Raw genomic sequence first — 20,408 nt, forward strand, 5'->3', positions numbered from 1 at the left:
TTCCTTAACAGTGATACCTGAATTTACTGAAGTTTCACACTGATTTCTTTCTTAGCTATTTCTGTGTCATCACCCTGGGAATACCTTATGAGCTCTTCTACTGACCAAGCTGTAAATGCCAAGAGCCAGCTATTAAAAAAAAACAATCAACCAAATGAACAAACAAAATCCACACTAAGCAAAAACTTCCATAGGTTTTGACATCATATTTCCATGTAACAACAGAATTTTATTCTCATTTAGGGCCACTGGATATTCACATATTTCTTTTTACCAGGATAAAGCCAGTCTTCATTCACAGCACTCTGTATGAGGGGAGAATTAGGCTTCTGGCTTTTAGCAGCTTTGTGACCTCCTAGAGTGCACTGCACCATATGAACCTGCTCATTCTCTCAGTGTTGAAGCAAGATAAACCCTGAGCACTTACACCCACATCTTGGCAATTGAACTGAGTATTATCTGGATGTAAATGCATTCAGCCCTAACACAGGAAAATCTGAAATCCCAGCATCAAAGGATACTTCTTTTTTTTAATGCCACGAAGTAATGATTTCTTCCTTCCAGCAAATCTTAGTGGTTCACTACAGATTAAGGATTTTGTTTGATTCCTGGTTCAGATACTTGTGTTGGAAACAGCCTCAGAACTTATTAGAACCTGCTGAATCTTGAAATACTTTGGTCAGAGAAAGGACTTAGAGATGTCACCAGAAAAAACTCTCAGCTGCTTGCCACATGAGATGATTAAAGATTACAATTTCTCAAGGGTGAGACAACTATATTCCTTGGAGTACATTTACTCCTATGCATCTATTACATGGATTTGTGGGTTTTTGTCTTCAAGATGAAACAGTCTGTAAGCAACAAATGTCCACATGTACAGGACCAAATGAAGACTTGCAGTCTCAGGTGAGGCAAAAGGCATTTTCTTCCCCTGTGAAATTTCTCCAAAATGAATGATTGCTTTTTCCTAACCCCTGTGTCAGTTACTGTGTTGTACCTGTGAGGGTATGAATGCCAAAAAGCAGTTCCCAGTTCAGCTGCTGCGGCTAGCGGCCCCCTCCTCCCACAGCTGAGTCTAGACAAAGCCAAGAGCAAGAAAATCGGTGTTCTGGTGAAGTGCTAAAATGTGAAATAGTTGCCTAGAATTGTAACTTTAAAGGGATAAAAAATGAGCCTATTACAGGCACTAGTGAGCAACCCTATAAAAATATAATCTTTCTTCCAAAAAAATTGAACCTGTGTTTTCTGCTGAACACTTAAACCTCCAAGGCTTACAGAATGCTTTGCAGTTCCTCCTCCACTTTTACTCTTGCCTTGGCTGTTCAGTCTTTACTCACATTCCTATGAGGCAGGTAAGTAAATGGAAGTGAAGGAGACTCAGTCCAGAGCCAGGTACGAATCAGTGGCAGAGCCAGGTTTGGAAGTCCTGCCTGTTTTCTCCACAAACCATTAGAAAACAAGTTTTTTCCCACGTGATGGGGCAACATCTCTCACTTCCCCAAGAAATACTAATCAGGAAGAGGAAACACCACCTTGTGCTTCCCTAAGCGGGAGCAGGAAGAGATCAACTGAGAGAATGAGGGCAATGCTCTCTGGATGATCCTTAAAAGTTCTACCAAATTCCTACAAACATGCAGATAGAAGTTTCCAAAGGTGCCAGTACCTAAAAGGACATGCTTAATGCCTGATCGCTAAGTGAAATCATTTAGATACGTATAAGTGATATGATAGGACAGTATTTGCTCTTTCACTGTTGCCCACTTGCAACCAAGTTCACCAGCAGATCCACCAAGCAAAATAAAAATATTCTGATATACTCTGGAGGAAAACTGAGACTCCTAAAATGGTGTACTGAAGTTTTCACAGTACCATAGGATTTTGTAACAGAATGTTCTATATCCCAGTTATTACCTTTAGTACAGGAATGAAGCTCCATTAGGAAAAAAAAATTCAGTTTTCCTTAAACCCTTTCTCCTATCACTAGCAGCAGAATTTTATAATCTATATTGATTGAATGCACAGGATTCTGTTTTTTTAATTCTCAATTTAAGATATGAAATACTTAATATTTCAGTGTCATGTAAATTAGAACATTCAAATGAACAACATCTTTTACAACCAATTCACAAGTGGCATTTTGACATTGATTTGTTTTGTCATAGAAGATTCATTTTCTCTTTAAAGGGCATCAAACACCTTTAAAAATTTCAGCCTAATGATTCCATCTTCACTTACATTAGTTTTGCAGGAAAATATGGCTGACAAAACCAAAGTCACTGAATAACAACTAGTTAGTTTGGAGAAGAAGAGACTGAGGCATGACCTCATTAATATTTATAAATATGTAAAGGGTGAGTGTCAGGAGGATGGAGCCAGCCTCTTCTCAGTGACAACCAATGATAGGACAAGGGGCAATGGGTACAAACTGGAACACAGGAGGTTCCGCTTAAATTTGAGAGGAAACTTCTTCTCAGTGAGGGTGACAGAACACTGGAACAGGCTGCCCAGGGGGGTTGTGGAGTCTCCTACTCTGGAGACATTCAAGACCCGCCTGGACACCTTCCTGTGTAACCTCATCTAGGTGTTCCTGCTCCAGCAGGGGGATTGGACTGGATGATCTTTTGAGGTCCCTTGCAATCCCTGACATTCTGTGATTCTGCGATTCCATGATTCTTTGAATAAACCTTATGTCACCTTAGCATCAGCAGGTCAGTTGGATGCATTTCCAAAAGTGCCGAGTAATTTGGTGCATAGTCTGAGGCACACTTTTCAGCAACATAATTTTTAAACAAAAGTTTTTTATAGTACTAATGTGGAAGCTCAGAGATGAAAATTTCCCAAATCACAATAGTGTTATATAATTTGGCTTTTAATTTGCTTGCTTTTAGCAGCTCTGCAGGGGAACTCATATTTGGAAACGGAGACCTTTTCTGTCAATTCATAAATGCACACCACACACATCAACCATAACTGGTTGAAATAAATTCTTTGCAAAAAGGAGGAATTTGACATGGGCACAGGCAACTCTTCTGTATTAACAACATTTGGTATGCTCTGCTATCTTAATTTGAGCAAAGCAGAAGGGAACCATTCCCAGTAAGCGGATGCCTCTGAAAACCATGCCTCTGCTATTTAAAGCTTGTCAGTATCTCAGAAGATAGAATCATTGCCCTGAGTGTCTTTTGAAACTCTCCAAAGTCAAGAAGTTTGGGATTGTCCTCAGCCATGGACCTCATCTTGGGTATCCCAACCACCCCATGAGAGGGACACCCCACACTGCACTAGTGGAGAAAGCCCAGGATAGAGCCCCCGGACCCATCCCCAAAGCCTCGGACCAAGGGCTAATGCTTCTAAAAATACTGGGAATCTTTTGGCTAATTTGGGGACCAGGCTCCTCAGGGAGCTCTGAGCACTTTATGTTTCTGAGGCTGTTGCTTCTTCCTCTGCTTTGAGGCAGCTGCTGCTCCTCCCAGATCCCACACTGAGGGGACTACGTGCCAGAAGCAGCATGATTTTTTCCTCTTCTCTGTGTCTTTACAGAGAAGAAGACAACTTAGCCTGTCATGCTTTCCAAAGATGATATAACGTTACCTCGGGGAGGCTATGCCCCAGGGCCGGTTAGGACTCTGTCCTGCCGCGTCGGTCTGGAGCACAGGCTTGCTCCTTGCTCCACGCTATACATTGAGCTCCTTCCAGCAGGAGTTTCACAGCGAGCTCACAGTTGCTTTAAATTAGAAAAGCTGGCGAGTGGCCGAGGAAAGGAGTGGGAGCTTATTTAGCTGAGACAGACAGTTACAGAACTCAATACAAGAGCATCAGGCTTCAAATAAGTTTTCACAAAGTGCACTATTTGTCATCACGGTGTTTAAATTTGTTTTAAAGGATTTTGAATCACCCACAATTACCTGTTGGCTTGAATTTACAACTCTTAAGACGGTACCCAAAAGAAGCGTGTTGCTTTGCCTGAAAAATCTGATGTCATCTACTCAAGCACAAAGGTAAGTTGTAACTGATTCTACTTTCCTACACTGACTTTTCTGAAATGCATTTGAAGAAGCGAATGAAATAGAGAGATCTTTCAGAAAAATACAGATTTTACTGGGATACATGTGTTTCCATTATAAATCAACCATAGCAGAGCTTCAGTGAAATCTGTTTATGTATCTTGTCTTGTAAGAGCAGTTTAATAAACTTGGACATTTATGCACATAACATTCCTGTCAGAAATTTTCCAGATAGATTTTTTTAAAAAAATCAAGAACACAATATTCTGGCAAAAGAAAAAAATAAAAATGTATACCTGTCACAGGATTTAGGCTGATTTAAATGCATAAAATCTTTTGAAATATTTCTCTGTATTTAGCTTTAATCTTACATTCTGTTAACCCGAACAGAGATTACTGTTTTTTCCCCTCGTGCATGACTCCAACATCATTCCAAATCTTCACTTTAACCTTTGCTGCTATGGTTTCATAGAAACGTGTTTCGCAAAAAAACCTGTAAATATCAAATAAATCATTCTGCCTCAGGGCTGTGCTCTTGTGAAGTTAAGCTCCTGCATTTAACTTATGAAACTCTCACAAATACATCTGTTTGTTATTGTTATTATTGTTATATTCCTTTTTGGTTTGTTTTTTTTTTCAAGGTCGTTGAACTTTTTGTGCTTCCACTGCTACCAGCAGTATGCTTTGTGCCTATGTGCAGACTGAGGAGAGAACATGTGTTGTTAAATATAAATGAAACACTGATGTAAGTGGTTAAACACAACTTTGGCCGGGGCAGGTGAGAGTGTGGATGGATTAGTGGTTTCTTGCTCCCTTTTTTCCCCTGTGTCTCTGGTTACTGTTATCCAGGCAAGGCTGAGGCGAGGTTTGCCTGCGTGCCAGCTCCCCAAAACCTGATACTCACAGTGGTGCTAATTTCTCTAACCCACTCATTTTCAAGGAAATGATGAAGCTTTTCAGGCTGAAGATTTAGGAAAACATGGGTGTGAGCACAGCACTACCCACAGCCCTTGTAGCTGTGCAAGCTGTGGAAATTCACTGACTCCAATGGCTGGAGAAACAGCAGTTTGCTTCAGAAACCACGCACCTATCGTGTTATATAGCACGGTCTATTGAAGAGACAGAAAATTTCTTCTTCCTACAGTGTCTGCTCCCTCTTTTCCCTGGCCTGGGACAATTTCAGATATGCTGCTGGAGTGGATTTTCCCTTTTGGAGTAGGTGGGAATCCAGGGCTGTGTGTCCCCATGGGCCATGCGCTTAAGAGTAGAGAAACACAGAGCAGGGAGAGCAGGGGAAAGGGTGTGGAAAAACAAAACTGGAAGTGGAGGAGCTGATATGCCTGTCTGCTGGCACGGAGGAAAGCCTGATTCCTTTAACACTGCCCCTGGGTTAAGCTTTGTGTTAAGTTTTGTGCTGAATGGGAAGCCAACCATCACCATCCTCACTGGGCTCTGGAAAGGCAGGACCGAAAACACCTCCATCGGGCATCACTTGGGTGAGGACTATGTGATGTGGGGACTGGGTAGCGTGTTCCCCTCTCTTAGCGATTGCTTGTCCTTTCTCCACAATGCCGCACTGATCTGAAGGGGAGGTGAGCGCGCAGGTGGTAAAGCCTGGTCCAGCTCCACACTGCCTAATGACACAGGAGACCAGACCATTTCAGAAACTGAGTATCTCAGGCACAGGGACTGCTTCTGGCCCAGCAGCAGTAACAGAAGATTATGCAAACAAAGAAAGTAGTGTCTGCATTATTTCACAGCCTCTGCCATCTCCACACTTCACCGATGCACTTTTCTACGGTTCAGTCCCAGTGACAATGTGAGAAGGTAGAAATCCACAGAAAACCAGCAGAGTGAGGGCTGGGTTTGAGTGCCTACAGAAGATCCTCTGTCCCATTCACTGTGACAGAGCTGACTTGTATCCTTAATTCTCCAAGACATGTCCATTCACAGGTCTGTGCAAGTGAGATAATTTCTAGCCAGATTTACATTTTAGTTACAGGCATGGGGCTGCAACTGTAAACAAAAGGTATTCATTTCTGCTTACAGTCTCTCTAAAGTAAGAGGTGCAGATCAGTAGAGTAGTTTCTTTGTTGGGTTGAAGAAGAAATCCATATTACTCTGATTTCCCAGTGCTGAATTAAGTTGTTTGGGTTCTTCATAAATTAGGATTCATTTTTTATTTTAGAAAAGCAGTGTGAATCCATTCCTGGGTGTCTAGCATCAAGCCTCACCTCAGATGCAGATGAGAAGGCTCAAAGCAATGAAGTCAGAACTGCAGAGGACCTGACTCAAGTCTTCAAAGATACCTTATGGTTTCACTAAAGCTTGGGGTGGGGATGATAGGACAATATGATCAAATAGTTTACACATTTCTGTGTGAGGTGTACGTGTTGGGAAGGGCAGAAGTGTTCAGTACAAAATCAATTCTTATCACAGAGGATAATGAAGATAATTTTTAAAGTGGAAGAATAGACTGTGCATAATGGGAAAAAAAGATCCTGGCAGTGAGAGGTATACAGCTATAAAACAATCCAGAGGGAAAGAGGGGAAAAGTCTCACTGTCTGGGATGTTTTACTTCTTCTGGGCAAACCTAGAAGAAATCTGTGGGGAGCAATCATTCCTAGGCAGAGATGTGAGAGTCCATATGTCGTGCTGGCTTAAATGTATTGGCTCATCTTCAGTCTATCTACTGAATTTGTCTTCCTCATCTGCACAAGTATTGCATCTCTCAGACCCGAGTGGGGCCTACAGAAGTGGAGGCCAAATCTCAAACAAGATTTAATGGAGATACTTGACTATGTTTGGACACCATCAGGCCACCCATCCTATTTTCAGCTTACGCTCTGCCTTCCCCCTTTGGAGAGACCCCAAACCCCAAATCAAACACCCTGCAACAAACAGGAACATCTGGCTAGAGTCCAAGGTTAAAACTGTGGAAGGAAGGGAACTGTTCAGTAGTGGGATGGTTTTTTCGGATGTTTTGTAATTCATGCCCTCTGTTTTATTTCTCTCAGTTTTTGCTACATTCTTTCAATTACGATATTTTTCTTTTGGGAAAAATGAGAGCAGAAAGGGTATTAATAACAGAGGCGGGACCTGAAATCTAGGTTAAAAAATGTGCAATAAAAACAGGGTGTGACAATGCTATGAAAACACGAAGGGTTCAAAGGGCAGAGCTGAAGAGGTGTGTGTCCACCCTGCTCATCCCACCTCTTTCTGTCGGTCCAGCAGGTCTCATGGCTGGGTCCAGGCCAACATGGGCACCCTGTCACAGCAGCACGGGGGCACCGGATCTGTGAGCTGCTGAGAGAGGGACCTCTATTCCATTTTTCACCCTTGGGGGAAAAAAGAAAAAAAAAAAGTCTGAACTCTTTCTGGATTTGTCCAGGAAAACTCTCCCTTTTCTTGGAGGGAGACATTCCCTGTGCTGGAACATGTCTGCTATTCTCACTAGCACTTACGACCCAGGACCAAAAGTCTTTTCCCTTTTCAGCAGTCTATAAAAACTTGATGTTACGCCAGCCTTGCTAGCCCTGCACTGATGTTCCTGCATGGTGCCGGTCTTCTGAGCTTCAGTTCACCTGGGGATTGATCAACCTCCCTGACACATCCCAGACTGGTCTTTTGAGTCCCATTTCACCATCACGAAAGAGTGGAAGTGGCTCTTTTGGGACTTACCAGAGAAACACTTTAGGCTACTTTTTGCATTTATTTCTTGTTCCAGACACCATGTCGTTTGTATTTTTTTAACAGAGCAGTTGGCTCCTTTGAGTCTTTACGAGCTCCAGCTCTGTATGGATGTGTTCTGAAGGTTGTCTTCCAGAGCCTGTCCTTTTTTGGTCCTAAACCCGAGAACAGTCTTTGATCACAGCTCTGCTTTAGCAGCAATCCCCATCCCACACATCTTTACTTGTCTCCAACTTCTTTTCAGTTCCTCTACCCTTTTTCCTCCTGCAAATTACCGATCTCGTACTCTCCTTCTCATAACCCTTCCGTTTTCCTGGAATGTTTATGTATTTACCCAGGGACTCCCCCTTTTCCACTTCCCTCACAGGGAGTTTCTCAGGAGAACCCGATAGCAGCCATTCGTCCCTGGATCAACAGTGGTCAATGGCCTGTCCTGTAACCTCTGCTCAAATGACGTGGGAAGGCAGCAATACTTGGAAGTCCTGACAGCTGATTTTCTGATGGCTGGAGGAAGACCAAGGCTGCTTTGGCCTCTCTTTGAGTTTCTGTTATTCAGTGCAGGCATTCCTGCTAGAAAGTGGCAATACACATCTGCAGATGATCTCTGAGTTCTAGCTTTGAGGTGGGGCAGTGAGAAATCATTCCAGGGAGAGCTAGTGATTCTGGGGTTGGGAATAGGATGGTCTACACTCCAGCAAAGCAGTTTGCATAAAGGCCTCATGTCCACATCACAGCTCCCGCTTCTTTCCTGGAAGAAGGAAATTTTCACTTCTTTTCCCAGCTCAGGTAAAGGGAAAAGAAAGAAAAGTTTCATTTCTTGATTCAACTTCATCATCAACAACTTCATCAGGTATCTGAGTGCCCCCCATGGGAATGCAAATATCAAGTAACATGGGCAATCAGGCAGAAGAAAATAGTTTACACAGGACAAGCAGAGTCAGTGGTCCTGGGTGGCTGTGAAACAGATTGTCCTGCTACCTTTCCCCTCCCTCCTGCACCCCAGAGAGAGCAGGTCCTCTCTGCCCAGAGCTGGCCCCAGCTCTTGGAGGGCTCTGCTGCTCACCTGGCTCTGTAGATGTGCAGTGCGTATTTTTCAGTTTCTCTAGAGGAGGGGCTGCATTTCGCTGTATTTTAAGCTTTACATCTTTACACCATGCTCTACATCAGAAGGGGATTTTGGAGGTTGCACTGGAAGTTACCTTCAGCTTTTTAAGGAGAACCGAGTGTCCCCTGCAGGATGTCTAGGATGTCTCCCTGCATGATGATGGGCCATGCACCTCAGTCCTGATTTTGTAGCCTGCTTCAGGCAGAACCGCAATTCAAAATGTCTGTGCCTGGAGTTTGTCAGACAGAAATACATTTACACTGCACTGCATCACACCTGAACGGTACAGGTGTCCAGCTCATCAGACCTGTAGCGGACAGCCAGTCTGAAAGTGTGCACTGAAACTGCCTGGGGTTTCTTGCTCTGACAGACCCGACGGATTATCCAAAAATCTTGCACACAGTCCTCAAGCTCACCTGGAGAAAATATTGAGGCAAAAAATGTGGGCATCTTGGGAACAGAAGCTGTTAGAAATAACCTAGCCATCTTGGTTTCTCCCTTCCTGCAGGCATGCTTTGTCCCTGGGGACCAGGGTTGCCATCTGAGAGTTTCAGTTGCCAAAGGCTGAAAAAAAAAATCTGACTGGTGCATGTAAAACATCTGTTTCTGCAGCCCAACCGGGCATGTACTAAAACCCTGCAGGGAGATCCAAGCCACACTGAAGCCTAAACAATCCTTGTGGTTCTCTTTGGCAGGGTGCCAAAAGGCAATGCACAGACAAGGTCCGTCGTGGATCTGGCTCCCCAAATGCCCAGGTTATATTGGGATTGCTGTACCTGGTAGGATTTAGCCCCAGCTTTGCACTCCTGCAGATAACATCTTGTAGCCAGGAGGGCTGTTTTCATACATCCTGCATGTGGCAAAAGCCCATGTGAATTGCTTTGACATGTGTCTCTTGGCTGTTTCCAACCTGTCTCAGCAATCAGGAAGTTGTATCACCTCTGTGGGGATATGCCAGGGTTGTAAAACATCTCGATTCCGTCAATTAGCACATTTTCTTCATCAGAAAGGGTGGCCGGACTGCTATCTGCCATCATTGCTCACGCTTGAGCAACCTCTGGGATGACTCTGGCATGAGGTTTGGATTCCTTGACATTAGCACTTGATGATCCCATAGCAGAAACAGTTTTGCTTGAATGGAAGAACTGCCAAGACACCCTTAAAAGGAAAGCCCGGCTGAGCACATGCCGCTGGAGATGCTCGCTGCCACTCTGACGTCCCCAGAAAACATCCTGAGCAAGCCCAGGAGCAGCCATGCACCTCCCCTGCCCCACCAAGCCCTCATGCAGAGAGGAGACAGCCTCATTCCTTTGGACCCTGTGGCCAGAGCTTGGCAGGACCGTGCCCTGGTACCGAATCCCACCCAGCATCGGAGCAGCCCATCCAGCCGCTTTGCTGTACGTGCCTCCTTTCCAGCGTGTCAGCGGAAGCAGATGTTTCTAATTTATCACTAAAAACAAACAACTTAATCCCCCAAATATGCAGCAGTGGGGGGTGAGGAAGGCCTCTTCCACTTACAGCTGATTTATAAATTGGATAATCAAGGTTAATTTGTCCATCAATGAAGCAAATATGTGTCAGGTATCATTACCAGTGCTTCCTCCCTCTGACTTTTACAAGCCCTAAATATCCAAAGCCTTTTCAACATGAGGCAATGGGACAGGTTCCTGTTCCACCGGCCAAAAGCGTCTGGCACTGCTTCCTTTCGCCAACAGCTATAATATTTATCTATTTAGGCCTTCAGAACATTACTTATGTGTAGCAGACGTCTCAGGCCTCTGTTGCGTGGGTGCCAAAGGCAGGTCTTGGCAGCAGCTCCAGCACACCCCTTCTAGCTTTTGAAGACGTAATTTCACCCTGGCTGCCCAAGAGCAAAGGCTGGATCTCAGCACAGTGCCCAGGCAGGGCTGCACCGGGAGCTTCCACAGAACCAGCGTTGCTTTACCCAACTAAATGCCTGAAGGCATTAATGTAACAGGGCCTGAGTCCAAACCTCTTTCAGATAAGACTGAGAAAACTGTTGCTTTTACCTACGTATCAGTGCTGGAGGCCACAGCTAGCCTTGGGGCATCTGTATTTCAGCACATGCACGTATACTGAGCCTACACACCATATATGTACCCTACTTCTGCTGACATATACTTCAGATCACCGGTTCCTACTGCTTCCAGCTTATGTCATTGTTCATTAAAAAAGGCTCTTCTCCAGGCACCTTGTCACCTCAGCACAGCATGTCTGCCATGCACGGGCAGCACTGAAGTCACAGCAATGTGGTAGCTTTAAAAAGATCTTAAGAGCTCCTGGAGACAGCAGCAACACCAGCCCTGTTCTGCAGAAGGGCAGAATCTAGGGGCTGCTGCTGGAGGTCTCTGTGCCTTGGGTGTCTGAAAGGTGATGAGAAAAGGCAAGTTATACTGGCAGTAGGATAGTCGAAATGCCTGAGTGTCCACAAAACAGAAAGTGTCTGGTGTGGGAATGGGAGTGGGTCCAGTTGTCAGGCCTTGGCAGCCTGCAGACCTCTGCCTGAGGGGGTGACGAGATGGGGACAATGGGGCTAGGCTAGGCTGGTCTTGCAGCTGTGGGTCACTGTGTAACCAGGAATAGGGTGCTCAGGGAGGCGAGGAAAGGGAGGCAGGGCTCCTTAGCATGGTGTTACCTGCCCCCCAGGGGTTTATGGGTTTATTACCCAAAAGGTAAAACAGGAAGAATACTGAGCTCAATCTGCAAATTTCTGTGCTAAACCTAGCCCTACTACCTAGAAAATTGATGGATGTACTGATTTCTTCAACTATATCTCGAAAAATAGAGTTCAGTTAGGTGCCCTCTCCTGGTGGATGCTGCAGCGCTCCTCATTCCTCATGTGGGACATCCCCTGTTGCAGCAAGGGACATGATGACACAGGCTACACCCCGCAGGGCTCTCAGCCCTGCATGAGGCCCTGCAACCGCAGGTGTGTGGGTGCACATACTGCAGCCACCGCAGAGCACACTGCTTGTGGAAGTTTGGGGTCTCAAGTTTGATTGCAGCAGCTGAGCAGATTGTAAGAAAATGCAAAATAGCTTTGTATGCAGCTTTCTGCTGGGGACGTGGGAAAGCAAACCTTACACTGGAATGGTGCTAAGGCTGGGGGATGCTGTTCTATGACCAATGCTCCTCTCCTCAGCAGTCTCTTGTACTGTGAGCAGCATCTCCTGTGGCTGGAGCAGTCGAGAAACTCTTCTCCTTCATTATTTCTATTTAATGTTAGAACTGGAAAATGTACCAGGCCTGCAAAGGACTTCTAATCAAACTGGATATCAGCTAGGCTAAAGGAAAGCCTGAGAAGCAGAACAGATTAACAGAAGAAAAACAGAAGGAAAGTAGGATCAGAGTCAATAGCAGTGCAGAGAGCCCTCAGTGCCCTGCTACAGCTACTACACTCCTGTCCCTCACATAGAAATATCTGGAAAGCAATCTGGGAAAACAGTGTGTTCAAGAAGAAAACTGAAGATAAATGGAACAACACTAAGCCTGAACAGAGCTGAAGCAATTCTATTTTTGGATTAAACAAAAAAAACACAACAAACCAACCAAACAAAAAACCACAACACAACAAACAAACAAAAATCCCAAACAAACACCCCCAAACACAGACAAACAAACAAAACCGACCAAAACAAACAAACAAAAATCAAAACAAAACTCAATCCAGACAAGCTTGTGTTGCTTAAGAAGTTTTAAGCTATGTGCAACAAGAGCACCAGCACCAGTTCATTCTGCAAAGCTGCAATCTGCTTTTCAGTTCCCGAAGCCTTTTCACAAATGAAGAAACCATATGTCATTATATTAGTTTGTATCAGTGATGCAGCTGTTTACTTTTTTTCAAATTGGGCTGTTCTTCAAATAGTGATATACACTGCAAGTTGCTGCTTCTCTACCTAGTTAAAGAGATGCCTCCTCTCATGGCACACCCATGAGGGATGGTCAGGGTTCCCTTTGTGTCAGAAAGCTTCATACTTGCAGGAATGAGATTGGTTCCAGCTCACTGCAAGGAAAGAACATTTCTCTTTGATGTTTTCAATAGCTTGGTCTGAAATAGCCTCAACCTCACTCCAGATCTGATGAAAAGACTGATGAATTTGAAGGAGGAAAGCTGTCTCAAATTTCCAGATATATCTTGAACGTGATATCTTGGGGCACTGATTTTTGTTTCTGCCTGTTTTTTCCAAGGTTGTAGAGAAGGAAGGGCTACAGATATAATTTAGGGGAGATTTGATCTGTTGCAAAAAGGACCATTTTCTTAAACTGTCAAAAGATTAAATGTGATGTTTTACCATCACGTTGAAGGTACATAAGCAGCAGATTTTTTGATGGGAAAGTGACAAGCTGCTGATAGAAAGCATGCTTTCTAATTGCCAGAAAGTTTATTTTGCTTTCCTACCTCTGATGAAGCAGCAGTAGTTGAAATGAGTTTTGCTTTTGGCTGATTATGCATCCACAAGGGAAGAGAGAGAATGTGCTTGCATTAGAGCGTCTCCAGGCTTCATCCATGTTGTCTGACCTCTAAGAGACAAGGCACTTTATTTAAAAATTCTTTCTGACCCTCAAATGGAAGATGGCACAGCTCCTCAAGGGCAGGCTCAGGACATTTGTATCTGAGCTTGAGATTTGTTTTTGAGGGGTTTTAATGGTATGTGTTGTTGATGTTTCTAAATTATATAGCTCAGTGAAGCATTCAAAAATAAATGTTCAGCTCTCATGAGGTACCGTAAAGGGCCTAAGGATAAGCTTTGATGTGCATATAAAGTCATGATAGCTGTCAGGTCCTGAGTCATCTTCCAGCGGCACCCATGTGACTTGAAAGGGAATATATATGCTTCCGCACATTTCTGAGCCAGACCTTCAGATGGTGTAAATGAATTATGCTGCCTTTGCAGTCTGTGCAGCAGTGCTGATTTATGTCAGCTCAAGATCTGGCCATTCACATTTCAAGACTGAGAAGTTACACAGACAAGATGTCACACACTACAGCTTTAAAAAGGATATTATCTTTTTATACATTAATGACATGAAAATTAAAAGAAATTACACATTAAAAAGTCAGAATTCTTCAGTTTTAGTGTGCAATTTGAAGCATCAACAGGAATTTGTAGTTCCTGAGTCCTTGCCCATTGTTCACTAGTTAATATACTAGCTGAGACCAGGCAAAAAAGCGCCATTAGCATCTCACCTTAAGTGAGATATTGCTGCAGTCCTGATTTGGCAGGCTCAGCAAGTCTGAGAAGGTATGCAGCATGGTTCAAGAGAGGGGTTGACAGTATGGGACATCCACATAGGGGTTGCAAAGAAGCTTAACTAGATTGCTGCAGAAAGCAGAACAAGTCTAGCACAGATCTGAGACCCATGCTATATGATTTTTGTTTCTCCCAGAAGTAATATATTGTCGCCTAGCTACATTCTATTTTTATATATATACTGGTGGGACCATGCATAAAACAGTATTACTCACCAAAAGCTAAATGTGAGATCAAAATGTGAGGGCCATGCATATGAGCCACTTGTTTAAACATTTTCATTTTTGTCTTTCAAGACAAGACTATCTTGTCTTTCAATTCGTCCTAAGCCCTTCTTATGTATGAACTGAATTTTAAACCAAAAAATTATTCCAGATGTCTTAAGTATATTTTTCCAGGCCTGCAATTTAAAAAAGTTACAACAATACTCACCTTCATATAATTTTTTATCAATATAAAAGGAATTCTTAACGACAGCAGTGGACCCAACTTTTACTAATTTGGATCCCATTCCAGATTGTCAAAAGGGCTGGATTTTAAGGAGAATAATTCGTTTGATGATCCCTAGCACAGCTGCCCACCACATGTACAGCAGCAGTGTTAGGACTTTGAAATTTTCCCCCAATTTCAGCTTCACCACTGGAACCCATTACCTAGCTGGTGTCTCACAAGTGCTGTGTTACTTTGCCCCTAGCCTTAAAAAATTATCTGTAATAGCAGGGTGGCTATTAATAACTAATAGCTACCTAATAGCAGGAATGCACAGAGAGGGTGACAGTAGGTAGGATGCCAGCCCTAAGAGGTGAGCACTCAATTTCTGACTCTGCACAGACTATATGATCTCTGGCAAATAATTTTATCCTTGTGCCCTTGGTTCACATCTGTGAAATGAGATTTTATTTTTGGCTTCCACACCAGATAAGTATAATTAAATGACTAGGTGATCAGATATTGCGATAATGAAGAGTTTGTAATTACCTGGGGTAAGAAATGGAAAGTCCCTCTGGATCATAATATTTGAGTCAGCTCCTTGCTCTTGGGGGTAAAGGAGGTCAGATGTGCTGTGTGGAGTGGAAAACCCTGAATAATAAAGTCATCATGGAACATACTGCAGAGACAGCTGCCAGCTGATTAGACCTGCTTTGAGCAGATGTTGGATGAGATGAACTCCAAAGGTCCCTTTCAACACAAATTACTCCTGTTGTTCTATTCTAACACTGCATCTCTGCAAACATGTCCTCATGGAGTACTGGGAGCTGTGGTGCACACCCCTGAGGTAGCACTGCAGCAGACAGGCTGCCTCTGTCAGGGACAGACCGATTAAGTCATGATAGACTGAACTGATCCAGAGCAGCCCAGTGCCTCCACCAAAACGACCTGTGGCCCAAGGCTTATCCTAAAAACAGCATAAGTGCCTTTAGACAGCACTGTACCTCCACAGAGCAAAAAAATGGCACAGTTTATCTCCAGATGAACCATCTAAAGATAATGAAACCTTACCATATTGGGAAATGTGCTCTCTGGTTAACATTTACCTGCCACGTCATCTTACATTGCCACTAAATCAGTGTTTCAGTCCTTCTGGCACAGTCTTTGTATGCAATAGTGAAAATGAGCCTTGTGGTTCCTGTTAACTCCATATGTTGCATCTCTCACTAAGTAACTAAATGTGGGCTTTGTAAAAGCCTCATGAGCTGACACTGGAAATAACAGCTACTGGGATATATAACCCTGTGATGGCCAAATTTTTTAAAGCTGTGCATAAAATCAGGTAATTTCAAACCCAAGTCTGATCAAGGCAGTTTAATGGACTGTGTCACATCAGATATAGGACCTGTTATACTTTCTCAGGATCTCAGAGGTAGCCGTGCAGTGTCATGCCAGCAGACCAGCGCTCCCAGCCCACGGCCAGCACAATCCAACCAGCCTTCTGGGGGTTGTTTGAAAGATCAATGAGAAACATAAGTGTTTAATTTACATATAAGCGTCTACACTTCTACCAGGAAAAAAAATAAAAAAGGATTTAAACGTTTTTGGTAGATCATGACACAGGCTTCACCCGACAAGTCTCATGCACTTCTGTATGCTTTACAGCTTCTGGGGTCCTGGCCAAGCTTCCACTTTCACATTCACAGCTGCAATTATAACTGTGACCCTTAGTTTGTGAACTGTTTTCTTAACTCCTATATAAAAGCCTGTGAATGCATACACAATACTCTATAAAGCAGTTGATATTTTCAGAGACCTCCGCTGCCTCCAGTCGTGAGACACAAGTGCCCGCAGCCACAGGAAAAGGAAGTCCCCTGGGACCTGCAGGACCCACACAGCTGTGCTGTGGCTGGAACAGGCTGGGGCAGAAATGGCATCATCCACTCGTGGCAGCTGCAAGTGCGCTGCCCAATGTGTTGTTACTTCCCTACGGGAAAGCCAGATCCTTGGGACAGAAACAGAGTCCTGCCTGGGAGTAATTAGCTGGCACTCAAATTAGTGGTGTTTCAGATGTCTGTACTGAAAACAACAAGATTTGGTTCTCGAAAGTGAGGCGTATATTCTGCTTGTCTCAAAACACTTCACAAAGAAGCAGGTAGTAGCTCCCAACCAGGTTTTGAAGTTTAGCCTCTTGTACTTATGCACAGAAAGCTGGATGGGATCCCGACATGTCCCACTCATGGGGCTGACCTCTCAAAGCTGGGTGGCCATGAGTAGTCCTGTGGGCCAAGCCTTGCTCCTACAAACCAGGCCACAAGGCCTCCACATCACAAAAAGGTTAAAAGTTATAAAATCCCAGCTATTTTCTAAAAATAGAAGAGTTGGCCTGGGAGCGAGAGAGAAAACATGCTTGCTGATGGCTTAGCAAGGGGAAGAGGTCTGGCATGGCAGGAGCAGGAGCCAGCCGGGGGGAGCTCAGCACCCACCTACGAAAAGAAGCCCCAGGTAGGAGACTTGAGCCCACTGTAGAGAAAAGGTGTTTTATTGTCTGAAGAACAATGCTTGCACCCACACTAGTTTTAAAGCAACAACTTTCAAACATGAATTTTAATTAAAAAAAACCAAATCAGTGTCAATACTTTGAAATTAAATATATACACATATGGTTTGATGGTGCTTTATATTTTGAAGATGTTAGTGGAGACAGGAAAGGGGAAAACAGTAGGGAGAGCTGAAAAGAGTAGAAATTAATTTATTGTAGACTTAGAAGTCTCAGTATTTGACAAAGGAAGTGGATATAAATGGAAACTAAATTGAAACTAAGACTCCTCTCATTCAACACAATATATCGATGCTACTAGCCAACTTCAACTGGAAGAAACAATCTCATTACAGATAAACAACTTTGAAGTTGTACATGTGTTTCATGTGTTTTAGTGTCTCACTAAAGTTGCAAAAAAAAAAAAAAAAAGGAATTAACAAGAAAAGCTGAACCCGAGTCTGAGGTTCAAGAAAAACCTTGATAACACACATATAAAACATACAGGGGATTTTTCAAGTCCATTGTAACAAAAGAATAATAACACACTAGATAAAGGAGATAATTCGATCATTCTTCATTAAAAACTATTATTTTCTCAAGCTAGAAATGCTTATTAAAAGTTTTGAGGGCTTTTTTTCAGTCTTTGTGATTCAGAGAGCCAGGAATATTGCATTTATGATATTTGAAAATTTGATTTTAGACTGTGAGTTTGTTTCCCTATTTCCCTCTTTTGCAACTGAAGACAATGGAATGAATGAAGACTTTGATTTTCTTTCTTTCTTTCTTATCACTTTCTTACTCCTTTTATTATGCCTAAAATATGGGGCCTTTTTCATCGTCTCCATAAAACCTCTGTCCTCATTGTCTGGGAACTGAATGACTCGGTTTAAAATAATGTCTTTATTTGTGTAAATATAATTTTACAATGGAGCAGGAAGCATATTTTTTTCCTGAATCCTTACATTTACTTATTTTAAGCTGCATCATTATCTTGCTTTTCATATTCGTCTCATTATTTGTTCTACTGAGGACTTGTTTCAAAAGCAATTTCTTTTTTTTAATGAAGTTTAATAAGTTTAAGTAGACCAAAGGAGAGAGGGGAAAGAAAAAAAAGAGAAAAGAGAAGAAAAGATAAGAGAAGAAAGAGAAGGAAAGAGAAGGAAAGGAAAGAGAAGAGAAGAGAAGGAAAGGGAAGAGAAGAGAAGAGAAGAGAAGAGAAGAGAAGAGAAGAGAAGAGAAGAGAAGAGAAGAGAAGAGAAGAGAAGAGAAGAGAAGAGAAGAGAAGAGAAGAGAAGAGAAAAAGAAAAGAAACGAAAAAAAAAGAAAAGAAACGAAAAAAAGAAAAGAAAGGAAAAGAAAAGAAAGGAAAAGAAAAGAAAAGAAAAGAAAAGAAAAGAAAAGAAAAGAAAAGAAAAGAAAAGAAAAGAAAAGAAAAGAAAAGAAAAGAAAAGAAAAGAAAAGAAAAGAAAAGAAAAGAAAAGAAAAGAAAAGAAAAGAAAAGAAAAGAAAAGAGAGAAAAAATATATAAAGTGACCTGTTGAAGGAGAAAACAAAATACCTGAAAAACACTCATTTTGCTTGCAGGTGATTTATTGCATTTATGATGTCCAAAATGCTAAAATTCAGCCTGGGTTAAATTTCCTGGCTGAGATACAGAGATTCTCAGAAATCGAGATTTGAACTAGAAAGTCAGCAGTAACCTCATCTGGAATGTAAGGAACCTCAGCAGAGGGGACAGAGCTGAGAGCACTGCCACTTGGGAGTCATGAACTGAAGTAGAGAAGTCTGTCATCTTTGGTTTATTTTTAAAAGATGTGAACAAAATACAAGCTGAAAACATGCATTGTGTTTTCATTTTGCTGTGCCTGCACTGAAAGCATTGCTCACATACTCCACGGGTACAGAGCACGACATGCCACAGTTTCTGCACTCCGATCGCTCCCTCTTATGTTACTGCTCAAGTATGCACTCAGAAAAGAGCCAGCAGATATAGTAGATTTATTCTACTTGTCGAGGTCAAGGGCTCCTTTTTTTTTTTCGGATTTAGCTGAGGAAACGCTTTCCTCATAATACCAGACAGGCTTTCTGCTTTGCAGTCTACTGTCAGTGTGTACCATCAATAAAAAAACATGCGAGAGCATTTTTAAAGGAAATTGTTTATCAATCTGAAGCACCAGTGAACTATGTGCCGTCTCCAGTGCCAAAGTTAGGGCGCTTTCAGCAAAGCACAATATCAGCATGCACTGCAATTCAGAGACTCTGGCTGCTGGAAGCTCTTGCAAACCATGTAAGTAAAGGGCTTTATTTCGCTGAAGCAAACTTCATATATTGTCTTGTCTCATAAAAACTCTGAGATAATCTAAACTGGAGATTGATTTCCTAATACTTGTAATGTTGTTGTTTTGCTGTTGCTTTGAATAATGTGCATATGTTGGCACAATAAATAACTAACTTATCTTCCTAGAAATGTTTTGCCTGTGAGTAGTATAAGGAGCTGGATCTGTGTGTGGCTCAGGCACGCTCTGCTTGTTTTCCGATCACTGACAACTTCTGTTCTCTGTTTGTGATCAGCATGGAGAACTGTCTGATTTCTTCAATTTCTTGTTACTCCAGTTTCAAGGACAATGGGAAACTGACAGCAAAACACAAAATCTGTGCAAAAGAAAGTAAAAAGCAGAAGGGCAGCTTATAAAGCAGGGTCAGTGATCCCAAAAGCGGTGTGTAACCACCACGGTGAACTTGAGGTCTTGTGGGATTTTATATGCTTTATAGTAATGTTTAAGAGGTCACAGATTATGTGATTAAGAGGAAAAATGGCAGAAGAAATATTTTGATGGCTTTATAAAAATTTATCTTGCTCTTCCTTCTCATATTTAAATTACCCACTTTCTCTATTGTTATTTGGGGTTTATTGCAGGGATGGATCAACTTTCTGTGAGCTTCGCACTACAGCTTAAGGTCATTAAATATTTCCTTGCTCTCTCTGCAGTTCATGTATGTGTTGTCATTAACTGGTCTGGTAGACAAGCATTGAAATCCCAAATTTCTCTTCTTCCCTGTGAGGTCATCCCTTCACTTTTGATGGCTGCACAAATGCAAATAAGGTGATAAATGAATGGAAACTAGCTGTTGTGACAGGAAGCTTGATTAGCTCCACTGACCAGGTACAAGCGGTATTAACCTGAGTCAGAAATATAATGTGCTCACAGCTCCCAGTATCTTTCTGTCCAGACAGCCTCTAGCCCCCTCACATTCCTTGCAGCCTTTCCAAAAGCAGCTAATCCCTCTGACTTTGCACTTTCTATTTGGCTCACACTTTTTCCCAGCTCCCAGTAAACTTTAGCAGGTCCTTCTCTCTAGACCC

At 42.6% G+C, this 20,408-nt stretch overlaps 1 protein-coding gene across 2 annotated transcripts in view; it reads left to right on the plus strand.

Annotated features, from left to right (window-relative positions):
• The first annotated feature begins 3,444 nt into the window (after positions 1 to 3,444).
• The window catches only part of C1QTNF7 (C1q and TNF related 7), a 51,456-nt gene continuing 34,492 nt past the window's right edge, over positions 3,445 to 20,408 (plus strand). Inside the window, exon 1 of one of the 2 annotated variants that reach the window (XM_005501322.4) lies at positions 3,445 to 3,998. The gene's annotated coding sequence lies outside the window, so the exon portion shown is untranslated. Of the gene's footprint in view, positions 3,999 to 18,249; positions 19,332 to 20,408 lie in introns of those variants that run through there. The other variant, XM_005501323.4, reaches the window with a different exon arrangement.

Source organism: Columba livia, chromosome 4 (genome assembly GCF_036013475.1).
Source record: "Columba livia isolate bColLiv1 breed racing homer chromosome 4, bColLiv1.pat.W.v2, whole genome shotgun sequence".
NCBI classification, from domain to species: domain Eukaryota; kingdom Metazoa; phylum Chordata; class Aves; order Columbiformes; family Columbidae; genus Columba; species Columba livia.